Here is a 15,490-nt window from a genome sequence, read left to right on the forward strand (position 1 = left end):
GTACTATTAATAAACCAATGAAGTACATAAAACGGCAAAAAACATGATGTGTGAACAGGCAGACACTTTTTGCGTCAAGCAACCGCAACCTCTTCTGTCGAGAATAAAGGGGCGGAGCCACCAGAGGTCACTGAAGGACCTGAGGTCACTGAGGACCTTTACATTTCCCTTCAAGACAAATGTGCTTGATTTGAGACACTGCCCTACAAAAATGAGGTATTAAATACTTGTATAGTATATAGTACCTGCACATTCAATAAAAAAAATAAAATAATAAATTTCCTTGCAGGTTCAGATAAAACATTATGACTAAATGTTGACATTATGACTATAACTAAACAGCGCAAAAAAAATTATTATAATTATATTTTTATAATTATAATTAAATTAAATTCTAATTAATTTAAAATGGTTAGTTGTGTATAATTTTGTATATATTATAAAGTACAGAATTTATAATTAATATATTTAATACAATTTATAATAAACATACATTTTACTTATTTGTATATTTTATTTATTTATTTATTTATTTATTTATTTATTGTTTTCATGCATTTATCAGCTCTGCTACAGCGTTTCTTTAACTGCTCATTTCAGTTCACTGAAATACTTTTTCCGAGTCTGCATGTGGACCGTTTTCTGCCAGATGAAGATAATACATAGAGCATAATTTGCAGTTACTAAGAAGAAGCAGCTACTAAGTTCTCCTTAGCAGCTAAAGCTAATAGTGGGAACTATTCACGAAAATGACAGAGGCTTTACAAATGAAACAATGAATTCATTTGCCGTATGCTGAAGCGTGTAACAGGATGAAGTAGGGTTGGCAGGCCTTGTGGCCTGGTAGCAATTGAGCCGAGAGAAATCTAGTTTGTGGTGCATTATTCATCATCCGTTCGGCCTCTGGATACAAAATGCTTCAAGCAGAGCTTGTTAAATGTAATCTCACTTCTAGAGCCACAACTCCACAAAATCAGGTTTATTTTTTTCATGCCCCTCTTGGAGTCGAATCAAATCAGGTTTCCAAAGACAGGAGGCAAGCGCTCAGGGCTGGTGGCGTGTATTAATACATCATGAGCATGTCAGCACACACTGCATTGTGTCCATGAGCAATGAGTTTAACCCCTATGTGTTTTAGTGAATTTGTGGTTATCCATGGCAAGAATTAACGAAACTCCATTGTAGCAGTATATTCATTTTAGTTAAACCAGTGGTATCCAATAGCTGGGTTCAGAATATCTGAAAAATATCTGACTGTGAAACATGACTCCTACTCTTCGCTGTCAAACTGAAAAGAATGCTAGCGAAATTTTGAACCTTGAGTCTTATAGCTCTCTTCTCAAAGTCAGAGCACCGAGCTAGAATCTGTTTTACATTTTAATAAATGCTCGCCTCTGACTTTTACAGTCTAATGAATGCTCTGGCAGACCAGAACCTGCTCTCGGATTCTTAATAAATATGGGTTCTGGCTTGCTGAGAACGGGTCGCCAGTACTCGCTCAGGGCAACGCCTGCTCTCTCTTTTTCTCACAGCACTGTGTTAATGCACCTTGCTTTAATTAACATCTATAATTCAAGTCCAATTGATCAGAGTTATTGACAGATAGATTAAAGGTAAGGGGAGAACGGTGGTTAAAGGAAAAAAAAGACATTAATAGTTGAAAAGGTGAGAATGGAGAGAAAGCAGCAGCAGCAGCATGGCATTACAGAGAACTCATTCACCATCACATACAGTTCTGCGCTAGTCAGTAACCCTCACACCTACATTTAATATACTACTGACATCTCATTTTAATTCAACTGTATGTGCATGGCACTTTTAACAAAAAGACATTGATGTAGATTTACTAGATCCTTAATGAGCAACACCGATTCCACAGAGGAAAACTGCCTGTGAAAACACAAGGAAGAACCTGGACCTTAACCAGACTCGAAAGGGAACCCATCAGTTGCTGTGGTCCGAACATACCTATGATTGTTCCCTGTGTCCCCACAACACTGGTCTGGTTTCACTGAAGTCAACTGATTCTATCAAATCCGGTACATTTGCAATCACAAACATTTTTTTTAGTGCTATTATGCACCACATAAGATAAGAGGTTACATAAACTAATGAGGTCATCATCAGCTGAAACACATGAGCTTTACTTCTGGCACAAGTGCAGACCCGAGGTACGAGCTGCGTTCAAGTTCACAGGAATCACAGAACAGTTCCAGTGCAATCGAACATGCACCAGCTCCTACAGGAAGTACTGTTGCTATCACATTACCAATTTTTCATGCAAATCGTGCTCTAATTCAGAGTAAACTGTCAGTGTGAAAGTCTCCTATAATTCACTACCTCCTCCACAGCAGTATATTCCAATATAAATAAAACATTATATTAAAAAAGGATAATCAGTATGACCATCACAGGGTTTATGATTACAGGAGCAGTTCTTAGGTATCTTCAGTACTTTTCTGCCTAATTACAGACTATCTGTAGGTCTTATTATTTTTACATCTAAATGCAAAAACATATTTAGACTGTTAAAGAAATAAAAAGCAGCCAATAAAATATTTGATTTGCATTTTCAATTGATTTGTTAGTTGAAAATTATGATAAGTTTCTTTGCCCCTGACTGGCTCACACCAAATCTGGCTCTGTGGATTAATATGTTTTTGCCAAAGCCTTTTTCTGTATTTCTGAGCCTTTTTCTTTTTACCTTTTCTGTCTCTGTGTATATGATTATAGACCAACTCTGACCATGTCAAGCAACATTGAGAACAAAAATTGTAGAAAAGCTCCCCGAGTGTCAGACTACATATTGTTATTGCTCCATGTGCCAAAATCAATTCAGCTCTTTTAAGCCAAGCTACTGGGAATAACCAGAAGGAAAGGGAGAATGTAATGATTACCATGATTACAGAATGCACACACACACACTCCCAGGCACAGCAGGGTTGCTTCTATTGTGCATTAAATTAAGTCAATCCCCTGAAAAAGCGGAATTTCAGGTGCTTATGAGGAAAATTATAAAGTCACGCAATATTGTTGATCCAGGCTGTCAGGACACAAAAGAATGAATGAATGTTGAACAGCCTTGATCCCTTGATTTACCCTTCTGGCTCTAAGCAATGCATAATGTACATAATACCGAATGTCTGTTAAAAAGCCTATTAAAAATCCAATTTCTGAAAGCTGTTATTGCTGAAGGGAATCAAATGGGCCTCTGAGTTGCTCAAGCTGCAACAACACTTTTAACATATGCATAAGCCTTCCTGAAACTTTACCAATACAATGCCAATAAAAATTACACACAAGCAACAGTGACATGGAGCTAAAGTGTGAATGACTGGACAGCTCGAAGTGCGTAGATTAATAACAACAAAGCCTCTTTTTGAAGCATAACACATTAAGTTATAAATGCAAATCATGGCACCGATTTATGTGGAAAATCAGACTACAATAAAAGCATTTGGTCCAATTGAGAATACAGCAAATAGCATTTAAGGCTTGCGGTATGCACCTTTAATGTCTTTAAATCAAACCATTTAAATGAGTAAAGGCATTAAGCAGTGTGGTTAGAGGAAAGACGTCTCTGATAGCCCTCAGAGCCACAGAATGTAATTTGCACATTTCTATTTTTAAGAAAGAAGAATTAAAAGAGCAAGCTGCTTGGGATTTGCATTACTTCTGACCACTTAAAACTTTTTTTTTTGGCTAACCTGCAAAGCACCTCTCACCTATTATTTATATTAATATCTCAGTAATACTGCAATCTTGAAATTATACGGTTCTACCTGGAAATTATTTCCAACTTTCGACTATTATACTTTTAAGTAATTTCTACACTTTTATAACCAATCAAAAAAAAAAACAAAACCCCATCACTGTTATTCCAAGGTCTTGGCTGTCAGTGAATGAAACGTACATTTGACCTCCATAATACATTTATAAGCAGTGCATAAATAATTTAGAAGCAGTGCTTCAGGATTTGAGATTGGATTAGGCTTAAATGTGCGAGGCAGCAGTGCTTATGTACTATTTATCTTTGTCTTTACGGGAAGCGAGAGGTATTGTGGTAAGACTGTACAAGATGTAAGATGTGAAGCTTTTATCACACCTGGAAAGTATACATTCTATTTGTTCACCTGAGGGCATTATGGGAACTCTGTATAGTAATAGAAGATCTACATGATTATTGTTCTTTTAATTCTACATCAGCACCAAAGGTCCTTCTGTAAATTATTAGAGTATTACAAATATTAAAATATTACTACTTTGCAACAGTGTCAACAACAACAGCTATACAAGGTCCTTCACTTTAAAATTCAATAAGAATTCTAGGATTTTTTCCTGGTGAGAAATTTTGGAAGACTTCTAAATAAGTGTTTAGAGTAAAATTGTTAATAGCAGGACAGTCTCTGCTTGAGAGTGATTCTTTTACAGGAAGCACACTACAGGAACTTATATTGTGCTTCCCGTGCGATATGCAGCTTCAGCTGAAGTCATGAGTCAAACTATTCTATGAGGGAATGTCTCGTGTTTACTCTGTGTATTAATTTACAAGATTAATTAGATTGCCTTCGGTAGTGTAACGATTCAACAATGTCATGAGTGACTGAGAAGCAGGTGTTTGAGTCAAGGAAAAGAATGCAATAGCGTACCTCATAGACATCCTGTCCTCTCCACATCACGACCGACGTCCTCAGCTGATCTGCAGAGACAGAGGTCACAGGTTATTAACATGCACTTGAGACGAGACGATGACGAGTAGAAACAGAAGAGGGAGGTGGGGATGATCAGGAAGACAAAGACAAAGGAAAAAAAAAAAAAAAAAGAGTTAGACAATCAGGAAAAGGATGACACAGAAAGAGATGGATGGAGGATAAACGACTGCATTTTTATGAGTCTGTCAGAGAATGTGACTGGAGCAATTGATTATTAGTGTTGCAGTGTTTCGGAAAGCCCACTGTGACCTGTCTCTCTGAAGACACACTCGGGTGATTGATGTACTCTAAGACAACAGAGGCATTATATATTAAAAGCAAGATGATTTGCTGTTGGATAGAGCTCTTCACACTTCACATGCTGTCCGTTTCATACATGTGCTTAGCCTTTTCCTCCTGGCTGGAAGCTAGGATTTACAAAGGTCTTAAATAAAGAGTGCTAATTTGCATGCGCAATCCTGATACCAATACTTGTACTGTGTGTGTGTGTGTATTACAGATGAATTACAAAGAAAAAATTTATAAAGCAGGTGTAGAAAAGGCATTTCAATTAGTTTTATTTGGTCTTCAAATGGCAAAAATCTGGTTTAATTGTGCACACAACTGCTTCCTTTTAAGCAGTAAATCACATTTCTGGTGCTAAATGAATCTGGTTCTAAAATATTATTAGAAAGAAACACCACATATTGTATATTACTCAAGACATAACGTACGGAAAAAAAGCTAAAAAGCTTTTAATGAGCAAAACCGCATATTATTTTAACACATCTCCAGCTAGCATACGGGTAATTTTAATATGTCATGCTGTAGATGACCGACATTAAATTTTAAATGGTGCTACATACTGCTAACGCAAATACAGCACCATCACAACAGTTCTGAATCCCATCCCATGCTCATGTAGGAAAGAGATAAAATACGTACATTTGCCAAACATTAAGACGACAGGTGGATGCTTCATATAAATCATTCTCTAATGAAGTTTTGTGAGAAAAAAAAATATAATGATAATACAGGCTTTCTTCTCCTTTCCCTCTTTCAAGGGAAGATTATCACATACTAGGGCTAGCTGTTCTGGCATATTTTTGATGCACCTCTCAATAGTTGAAGACATCTTTATGACACATTATATATATACACCTCAATATCCAATTTTGCTGAAGGTAAAATAAAATGTCCAGTCAGTTACTTTTTTTTTAGAGGGAGTAACTGACACTTCGCCAAAATCGCTGGTGTATTTGAGGACTTTTAGCAGGAGCAAACCTTTCTAATCCGATTTCCTTTTATTTGTGGTGTTATAATGGGAAATTGGTAGACATTCAGACAAATTAATAACTTGTACATTAACAGTAAGGCAAATCAGTTCCTCTGTGTTCTCCTCTGAACATGCATTTAAAATGCTTAAAATGCTTCCTAGCCATCAGACACATAAGTAACATAAGTACAGTGGAACCTCGGCATACGAATTTAATTCGTTCTGGAGGTGAGTTTTTAAAGAGAAAATTTAAATGTAAATGCAGATAATCAGTTCCAGCCACCCAAAAATATTACCAATATTACCAGTAAGAAGTGCATGTAAACTGTATGGCTGCTTACAAAGAACTGACCCAAGCCCAGCATTCCATGTCAAGGATCCTCACAGGAAGTCATGCCACCAAGCTTGGGCTAAAAACAGAACAGATCACCCACACCACCAATCTGTCAACAAAAAAACGCATGCCGAAGGCAATGTATTGTGGGTTGACTCTTCCGAAGCAGAAAAAAAATGTAAAATTCGTAAACTCGCTTCAGTTGGCTTAGCTTGGCTTTACACTGACACAAACACGTTTTGAACGGCTCCCGGACGTACACGCAACTTATCCAGCATTCGGTTCGTTCGTACACCGGAAATGCTTCGTATGCTGATGCAAAAATTAAGGCGAAAATTCGCAAGGGAGGACATTCGTATGTCGAGGTTCCACTGTATTGCTATGCTCTAGGAGGAAGCACTCAGACATAAAAAGGAAAGAATATTGTTTAGATATACTGTATAAATAGGATTTACAGAATATCTTCTAATTAATAACAATCTGATTTTATGTAATTGGCAATTACACAAATCAATATTTGAAATCCATTTATCTCCCTGTACCTCCATCACTTTGTTTATCTGTAAAGTAAATGACAGACATCGCTGTCTTTGAACTGGAGACTCTGAACACATTAAAATGCAGTCATAATAAAGAGTTCGTTCTGTAGTTGGCTCAAATTAGTTCTAATTTAAATCAGCTTTTTCCTCCTCACTGCAGTTTCGGTACAAGAGTCATCTATTTTGCACATCAAAACATACCAGATTTCTTCAAGAAATGAATCCCTTACATACCTTAATTTATTAGGAACATGCTCATTCATGCACTTTTCTAATCGACCAATCACAAGGCAGCAGTGCAATGCAGATTCGGGTCAAGAGCTTTAGTTTATGACTACATAAATCATCAAAAGGTGGAAAATATGATCTCACTGATTTTGATTGTGGCATGGATGCTGGTGCCAGATGGGCATGTTTGAGTACTTTTTTTAGAAACTGCTGATCTCCTGAGATTTTCACACACAACAATCTGTACAGTTTATGCAAAATGGTGTGAAAGACAAAAACATCCAGTGAGCAGAGGTTCTGCTGACAGAAAGAATCTCAGAATACACAAGGCAGAGACTCATAGAAACTGGACAGGTGACAACTGGAGAAGTGATGCATGGTCTGATGATCAGGATTTCTGCTGCAACATGATGCAAGATTTGGGCATGTGGTAGCTCAGTGGTTAAGGTGTTGATTGGAAGGTTAGTTTGAATCCCAGGTCCACTGAGCTGCCACTGCTGGGCCTCTGAGCTCAGTTGTATAAAATGAGACAAAAAATGTAAGTCGCTCTGGATAAGGACATCTGCCTAATGCCGTATATGTAAATATAAGATTTGGTGCCGACAGCATGAATCCATGAGTCCAAGCTTCCTTGTGTTAACAGTTCAGGCTGGTGGAGGTGGAGGTGGTGTAATGATGTGGAGAATGATGATTTCACAAATACTGGACCCCATTAACACCAATTGAACATGATTTGAATGCCACAGCTTATCAGTACTGTTGCCCTCATGCATCCTTTTATGATCACAAAGTACCATCTTGTCCATCATAATGTCACAAAGCAGAAGTCTTTTTTTAAACTGTTTCCATGAACATGACAAGGAGTAGACTTTAATGGCCTCTCTGGTCCACTGATCTGAATCCAAAAGAGCAGCTTTGGGGTGCGGTAGAACTGGAGATTCGCAATACTTATGTGCAGCTGACAAATGTGCAGCAATTACGGCATACAATCATGTCAACATGAAAAGAATATTTCCAACATCTCGGAAATCCATGAGGCGGCTCTGACAGCAAAGGGTCTCCTACCCAGTATGATGAACCTAAAAGATTAGTTTATACTTATTCAATAACTACAGTAAAGTGTGGCAGTTCTTGGGAGTTTAAGAGGTTAAATACTACAGCCATTGTCACAGAAAAATCAGAAGGAACCGTATCAAAAGAACAATTTCGACCTAATTAATATGTCAGTGAACCCGTCACTTCACCTTTATTGTTGCTGCTTATCTTTTCTCTCCAGAATAAAAAAAAAATCTGAAGCTCATATGAATAACATGCCTCTATGATTGTACTGTCGTGGAGCGTGTGATGGTTACACTGGGTAATAATGTCTCACTCATTCAGCAGGGAAATATTTAGATTATCAGTTCAGTGCACTCATATGTAAATAAGCTGTCTGCTGTAATGATGAATGTGCTCTGTTCTGTGAGCCTCTGCCGAAAAGACCCTGTGATAATAAAAACCGAAGTCGAATTCCTCTCTGTTTTAATTTCTCAAATTCCTCAGCTACTGTGGCAATGACAGTAAACAATGTTATTAACCATTATTCCCACCATGATGTATACATTCTTTTTTTTCTTTTTAAACTTTGCCAAGAGGAACAGTTACTGAGATATTAATTGCTGTAGACAGCTGATGAACTACTGGCATGGAACTGCAGGGTAATTAAGGAGGCAGATTCATCATATTTAGTGTTGTAGCAGTGGCAGGGTGACAGGCCCTGGAGAGGGAGAGGTGCTCCCAACTGAGATGAGAGGGATTCAAACCACTTTAAATGATCTGTCATGACCGGAACACTACAATATTCCTCCACAGCCTATTCTTCAAATAACATTTCAGGGAAATGAGGAACGCAGCCACTGCTGATTGGAAATTAAATTAATTAAACTAGGGAAGGTTTAATGCTAATGATTTGATTGGAAGGGTTGTAAGTTAAAATCTAAACACTGCCAAGTTGCTTCTATTAAACTCTTAAACCACAGCTGCTTAGTTTGCTTCCTGTCTCAGCTGTGACTCACTTGGCACTCCCACCAGGATTTCGATTGTTTCGGCCAAAAACGTTTGATTTTGCTTCGGCTTTTGTAAAAAAATAAATAAAAAAAACTGCAAAGCAAATTGTGTAGTATTTTGTGCTTTTTGGGGAAAACTACATGGATTGGAGAAACTGCAAGCACATCATTTGTCTTTTATAATGTTTTTCAAATAATTTAATAATTATTTTAATATATATATATAAGAAGAGTATCGCAGAGTTTGCTTGATTTTGTGTTAATTTCTGTGCATCGTGGATGGATTCACTTCAGATAAAAGCATCAGCTACAGCTAATAAACAAATGCAACTAATAAACGATGTGAGAATTTAAAATAAATAAAAGTGCAATCAATGATCTTGGCTAATCATACACTACAATGCATCAGCTCCAGGTTTCTAACCAAGTTAAAATGGCTCTGGATATTTCGAACATTTTTGTGGCCAATTATTCCACTACAATCGCCCATCCAACCGTCCCTTTGTTCTTCTGAGATATTTTGTTAGGGCAGTTTCTCAAGAACAAGTGCTTGAATTTGGAAATCAGCATTGTATCCAGCAGATGAAGTGAAACGTTTCAGAAATGTTTCAGGGTCACAGTAACAGCAAGATCAAACACCTGAAATAGTTTTTCTTCAATTGCTTCTTTCCTGTCTGAAGCATATTCCAAGGGTATTTGTGGCAAACAAATGAGTAACTTGTTTTAGCTAATATTTTACGCTACTATACTATATACATGTACAGCTCGTGTTATCCCTTAAAAGAAAAAGTACATTCACAAGTCATTTCAGCAGCACACTGCTACACACTTAGAAGTGACAAAGTGACTGGCATCAGGGACTTGTCACCAGCTAGTGTAAACACAGGGTGAGAAAGCTAGGCATCACAAGCAAGCCATTACGGCACTGTGGTCAGCTCTGTGGCTCTCGACTGGAGCACTTCGAAGGCAGTTCAGTTCTGTGGAGAGAAGAACAACATCCTCTCTGCTCCCTGTCTGAATCTCTGCTGTCAACATGCACAAAGCCACTACACACACACAGTGGCTGTGGTGGTGTGACGGTTGATCTGCTACATGGGGTTTTGTTCACAGCATTATACCAGCATTGGAACACTTTCGCATAAAAAAAATATTACACATAATCCACAGAGAATGCAACAGTGCAAATGATTAAATGATGCAGAAAAATAGAGAGATAGAGACCCACATTATCATCAATACTCTGCTGCAGTGTCTTTAATTCAGCAACCTTTTACTACTATAAAATTTGTGATTAAGCAACACACACACACACACACGGGTCTATCCACTGAATAGCCTCTTATCTATGAAGCCTAATGTCGTGAAAAAAAAAAAAATCATTTATTTAATGAACGATGCTCTGGGCCAGTTATGATTACGTCCTCCAATTAACAGGCAAGTATGTGTAATTTTATTGTTATATTATTAATTACTATATTACAAACTGTGGTTTGCAAGAAAGCTTGTATCCTGTAATAAAATGCTCTGGCACTCTGTAGCAGCTATGTTGTGTTTGGGTCACTTACATCAGTGTTTCAGGATTAAAATCAAAGGAGGTTTGAGAAGATTACAGAATAGTCATGGACAGGTTTCACTTGCAAATTGAGTATAGATAGCATCCTTAACAAACACAATGTTTGGGAATAAATAGTTTCCAGAGACTAATTATTTAAGCTATTGTGACTTATACAAATATTCCAGCTAAAAAAATGTTATGTATTCAGATTGGTAATAAAACTTTCCACTAACACCCGTAGTACCATGATATTTTTTAGGGCAGCCTCAGCATGCTAAGCATTTAGTCAATACTACTTTTTCTTGCTAACTTTATTGCTAGCAAATGATCATTTTCTACAGTTGTATAACAGGATGTAGAATTTAGTATTTCAAATAGGAGAGTTTTCACTATGGGCAGTGGTAACTCATGTGGTTAAGGCTCTGGGTTGTTGATTGGAAGATCAGGGTTCAAGCCCCCGCACCACCAAGCTACCACTGTTGGGCCCTTGAGGAAGGCCCCCAACACACCCTGCTCCAGGGGCACTGCATCATGGCTGACCCTTTGCTCTGACACCAACCCCCAAGGAAGAAAGAATTTCACTGTGCAGTAATGTACATGTGACAAATAAAGGCTGCTACTGATTCTTAAAGAGGAGTATAATTTTATTAAACCAAAAAGATAATGGATACACCAAATATACTAAACCTCTGAAAAGTCCATATCTGCTAAAATATATGTAAGATGAAGGTACTACAGCACACAACTTGGCAAAAAAGAAAGATCAGAATCCCATCAGCTAAGAACATTACTGTTAAAACACTTTCATGATGACCATCAGTATGACCTCAACAAACAGAGCCAAAGATCTGCGAGATGGCATTTTGATAGCAAGAACAAAAACATTGGCTCAGACCCTGTGAAGGACACTGATCAAGCAAAGACTGACCAAAAACTCCAGGCACCTCACCACCTTACCTCTCACTTTTATTCAGAAGTCATGAAACACTGACTTGAATTCATAAGAAGGTTGTAGGAAGAGCCTGTGGAGTTTTTTGGTGACAGCAGCATGTCTGGGGTAAGAAAAGCACTGGACAAGAACACCATCCCCACAGTGACCTGTAGAAGTGGGTCATTCCTACTGCATCTCTTCAGCATGTAAAAAAAAATACCAGGCTATTTTGAAGAATGCCCTCAGTGCATCTGATCTTGGGACTTCCTAACATGTCATTGATCCCAAGCAAATATCCAATTAAAACAAGCTTTTTTTGTACAGAAAATCCGAGTTGCCTTCTTAGCCTGATTTAAATCCCACTGAACAAGTGAGACATGCTACAAGAAAATATTTTCAAAATTGTGAGCTAATAAACTTTTGTTGCCTGATTACTAAGCCTTAGTTACAGTTGATTATTTTGCTGTACAAAGGTCTTCCTTCTTTCCTTTCTTCATTCCTTTATTTTTGGTTCCTTCCCTTTTCTTCTTCCCTTCCCTCCTTTTCCTTTCTAACTTTCCTTGTCATTTCTTTCCGTCTTTCTTTCTTCTATGTTATATATGGCCCACTAACATGTGTACAAGGTTCTTCCTTTGTCCTGCTGACACTGCAGTTCTCCTCTATTGCTCAGGAATTATTAATCTATACGCACAATTTCAACACTGAAGGGTCCAAATTTAATGTTCCATATCTAGCTTGACCAACAGTATCTATCAAGTCCCACTACACAATGCATGCTGTACACGTTATTTTGTAGCGCGGAGAAACTAAACCGTTTACCCTACAAAGCACATGGTTAGCCAATTATTGTGGAAAACTGACAGCTAGTGAGTGTGGACTCCATGTTGACTTCATTGACACTGTGCACAGGAGTATAGCTGCGAGTCATGGCAATGAATGAATTCCCAGCTCTCTGCATGCATAACCTTTAGAGATCCTTTTATAGATCACCACTGTGACATTGTGCAGACAAAGAGTAAAAGAAAAAAAAGAAAATAATAACACAGGTAAGGGGAATGTTAATCTAGTTCTAATCTTAGTCTTATTCACATTTAAATTAAAACTATCGATGAAAAGGTGTTTATTTATACAACATTTTATACATATCCAAAAGCAAGAGCACATAAGTAAAAAATAAAATAGATAAATCAGTTACATGAAATAAAATAAAACAGAGGTGAAAACTTAGGCAGAAAGTGCTTAAGCATACTTCACTGGGAATATCTGAGACCTTTTGGTGGCTGGTTCCAGTTTTGGGCCACATGAAAACTAAATGCTGATCCTATATGCTTTATATCACTGCTACTGTAGCTGACAGGCTCCTAGTAAAGATCCATCCGTTTATCCTACTGGGTTATATGAGAACCTGGAGCTGATACCAGGAGACTCTGGGCACAAAGAAAGGGTACACTTTGAGCAGGATGCCAGTCTATTGCAGGGCACAGTCGCACACACTACGGACAATTTAGAGATGCCAATCAGTCTACAACACCTCACTGGACTGTGGTGGAAACCAGAGTACCCAGAGGCACCAAGAGAACAGGCAAACTCTATAGACACATGGCACAGACGGAAATTGAGCCCTCAACCGTGGAGGCCCTCTAGTAAAGATCTATTTTTTGATTAATTAATCTTAAGCTATATGTCCATACAAGTGCGTTCTGAAAAAGAAAAAAAAACAGGAGGTTTTATGTTATGGCCCAGTTGTTTAACAGCCTAATAAGAGGTGGATTTCACAAATTTTGGCATCAGCTGCTGGAAATCAAACTAACCACTCCACTCTGCAGGAACACAGTCAGCACCTCCAGCAGGAAGGTAATAACCTGCTATCTTTAAAATGCTCCAGTGTGCTTCAGGTTGGAGGTAAATGGACCTATGTAACGCTGATGCCAAGTCAATTGTTAAAAATGTTCTATTTTCCAGCAAGCTTATTTGCTCTAGACTCCAATAATAGTCCTAATTTAGATAGTGAAGTCACTTGAATGTTCAGCAAAATGACTCCCAATCAGTGAAGTATCAGAAAATAGAAATCATCTACCCACCATGCAACAGCTACCAACCTGGGGAGGGCTAGGATTAACACATGCTTTAACTAAAATTCACATAAGGCAGCCAGGCATATCTTTTTGAACTGCTCATGCTGAGTCACAGATCAATGTAACACAATTAGAGGAAAGTGACATCTACCCACTGTCACACACATGAGCTCACAGATATTCATGACTGGCTTGTAAGAGTGACTGAGTGGGAGAGAGTGTATACCATCTTTCCCACTCAGAGAACACAGCCAATTTTGCTCCTTTGGACTCCCTGTCCCGGAAAGCTGTGATCTCGTCTGGTTTCAAATCTGTGATCGCTGGAAGACACAGTGAACGGTTAGCTGTTGCACCGCTCAGGAGCCCCTTGGACAGCCTAACATTTCTGTCACTCACAGCAGTCTAAAATCAAAGCAACAATTGCCTTAAAATTATAAATAATATCCATTGCCAATAATTATTGTGCAAGTCGGCCCAAGGACAGAGTTGGAAATACCGTTAGGCAGAAAGCCGAGTGTGGACACTGCCAAGCCCATTAAAACGCCTGGAAGTAAGACAGCAGAGGTTTTACTCATTCTGAATTTGCTGCATTAACTCACCCAGAATAAAAAGGGACAAAGAGAGGAGGAAGTGGCCTTGGAAACCAGTTGAACATGGCCAGAATACTGTATCTTTCTTCCATTTGTCCCTCTGTTCCAGAGCAGCAGGAGTGGCAGATTTAATCAGTATTTCATATGACATGAAAAAGTTATATATGGGCTGAAAGAAGTTTGCAGCTACCGGCCGAGTTCCACATTTCGATGCCTGTTTGAAGGTTTTAACCTTGTCCATTTAGTGACAGTGGTTAATGTATTCAGTTGCTGCTCTTTGTTTATATGGAAGGTCAACTTTGGACTAAAATGAAATAGGAAGAACATTGAGGCATAATGACCATCTGACTGCTGGCAGACTTCCTATTCTATTGCCGAACTGATTTGTCTGGACACAAGGGGATGTGCCGATGGCTAACAGAAAACGTTCGACGCATGAAATGTTATAGCCGTAAAATAAATTTAGTAGTTGATTTAAATTCTACTCTAATAATCAGTCAGACATACATAAGCACATAAGTGAGGAACTCTTGCCAATGCTTTATGAGCAATGACTCTAGCCCTTTATAATATGGTTTTCTATGGCTTCTCTGTATTGATAAGGGTCTTATAGGTTCACCTCTTAAAAGGTTTCTAGTTGGAGCTTGCTCTTATAAAGCATCAGGGTCCTAGATGAAGCCTTGAGCATTTTCTTCTTAAGCATTTTGTGTGTCTACAATATAATCATATGCAATGAAATAACCGAAAAATTCACTACCTTAAAAAGCCCAGGTACTGTGGCCAAGACCGTTAGGGATTATTTCATTTTATAAAGTTATCAGCACTTTTTATTGAAGGTTATACTCAGCTTCAGGTTATACAACAATGTTAATTACCCAATTATATCATGTGCTATTCCATATATACATAACTAAGTACTGAATACTATGTGTACTTGCCTGCTTTTCTCTTTTGCTCACTATTTTCGTCATTAATTGTAGTGCTGACTGAACAGAACAAATAATTAAGTCTAGCAAGCTTGAGCTCTCTGTCTGATCTTTTTTTTCTCGAGACAGTGATTCTAATAAACAAAGAGGCAGAGAGAAGTGGTAAAGCAGGCACAGGGTGTTTAGTGCATCTCTTTGTGCATTCTGAACAGTGTGGAAAGGAATCCAACAACTCCCCTAAAAAGTGCAAAAGGGATTAACCTTCAGCTAACACTCCCTGTACTGCAGCCTGACAGACAT

General features: G+C 38.1%; 1 protein-coding gene across 2 annotated transcripts in view; it reads right to left on the reverse strand.

Annotated features, from left to right (window-relative positions):
* Positions 1 to 15,490, reverse strand: part of b3galt1b (UDP-Gal:betaGlcNAc beta 1,3-galactosyltransferase, polypeptide 1b) — a 113,650-nt gene that overhangs the window by 54,413 nt on the left and 43,747 nt on the right. For both annotated transcript variants that reach the window (XM_058392948.1, XM_058392949.1), the window contains exon 2: positions 4,650 to 4,699. The gene's annotated coding sequence lies outside the window, so the exon portion shown is untranslated. The remainder of the gene's footprint in view (positions 1 to 4,649; positions 4,700 to 15,490) is intronic.

The sequence above is a fragment of the Hemibagrus wyckioides genome, linkage group LG06, assembly GCF_019097595.1.
Source record: "Hemibagrus wyckioides isolate EC202008001 linkage group LG06, SWU_Hwy_1.0, whole genome shotgun sequence".
Taxonomy (NCBI): domain Eukaryota; kingdom Metazoa; phylum Chordata; class Actinopteri; order Siluriformes; family Bagridae; genus Hemibagrus; species Hemibagrus wyckioides.